Source organism: Amblyraja radiata, unplaced genomic scaffold (assembly GCF_010909765.2).
Source record: "Amblyraja radiata isolate CabotCenter1 unplaced genomic scaffold, sAmbRad1.1.pri scaffold_597_ctg1, whole genome shotgun sequence".
Classification (NCBI taxonomy): Eukaryota; Metazoa; Chordata; class Chondrichthyes; order Rajiformes; family Rajidae; genus Amblyraja; species Amblyraja radiata.
The window spans coordinates 2,101-3,611 of NW_022630639.1; positions in this window are offsets into that span (position 1 = coordinate 2,101).

Here is a 1,511-nt window from a genome sequence, read left to right on the forward strand (position 1 = left end):
ACTAGCTCTTTTAGATGCCCTCTTGTGTGTTGCTCTAGAAAATGCAAGCAGTCACTCTTATCAGTAGTCTTCCTTTCCACTCTTTTCTCAAATGGCATAATGAAAATTTCATACTGCAAAGGGTCACCATCATGAACAGGAATGTTTCTTGGTGGTAAGGTCGAAGAGATATTTTGTTGAGTTAGCAGAGTAGTAATCTGATTCTGCTTCTCTATAAATTTCCAGATATCACGTCGGTTTCTATCATTCCGTACAGGGGGAGCAATGCTAACAGCCCCCCTGTGCACCCTTACTCCTATGAGTCTGTACATTTGGCCTCTGAAAAGAGTGCTGAGTTAGATGGGTCTTAACATGAGCCCAAACAGGTGGTTCATAAGTTGTTTGTTTTGGTCTAACAACCTGCTGCTGGGAGTAAGCTTCACAATTTACAATTTACAAGCTCTTTACAATTTCTCAGTTATCACTCATGTCATTAATGTGATTCCCATTTCCTCATTCTCGGTAATTCCTGTCAGCACAGAAATAACATCTCACAGATTATATCTCACAGGCTCCCACTCCACCCGACCCAACCTGCTGCCCCGAGCTCACTGCCTCTGTGAATGTCATTCTCTGTACCTCCAGCAGCTGACAGAAGAAAAGTCTTAGTACAAGTTGTTCTTACAAGGAATATTCCGAATTACCTTGCATGCATCTAAATATCACTGCCAAGGGATCTGTTGTGGGCCCACCCTCTTAGAAACATAGAAACATAGAAAATAGGTGCAGGGGTAGGCCATTCGGCCCTTCGAGCCTGCACCGCCATTCAATATGATCATGGCTGATCATCCAACTCAGGATCCTGTACCTGCCTTCTCTCCATACCCCCTGATCCCTTTAGCACACGGGCCACATCTAACTCCTCTTAATATAGCCAATGAACTGGCCTCAACTACCTTCTGCGGGAGAGAATTCCAGAGATTCACCACTCTCTGTGTGAAAAATGTTTTTCTCATCTCGGTCCTAAAAGATTTCCCCCTTATCCTTAAACTGTGACCCCTTGTTCTGGACTTCCACAACATCGGGAACAATCTTCCTGCATCTAGCCTGTCCAACCCCTTAAGTATTTTGTAGGTTCTTACCCGACTTCAATTGCACAAGTTCACAAGTTATAGGAGCCCATGGAGTCCACTCCGCCATTCAATCAAGGCTGACCTTTGCCTCCTAATCCCATTTTCCTGCCTTCTCCCCATCAATTGCACCTTGTAATTACTCAGCAGAGTTTTTTCACATGAGATTAAACAGATAACATTCGGAACCATAATCAAATACATGCTACAAGGAAAAAACATGACTAAATGTTACGATCTGTTCTTGGTTTCTTGCACATTGACTTCTTGCACCTTCCCTTCCCATAACAATGTGTTGCTTAATAGACTGATAGTAAGTCCATTTATAATAGAAATTCATAATGTAAAATCTGTTTATTCAGTGAATAGAGTGATAAGAACTCTAATTTTCCATTACTCCAG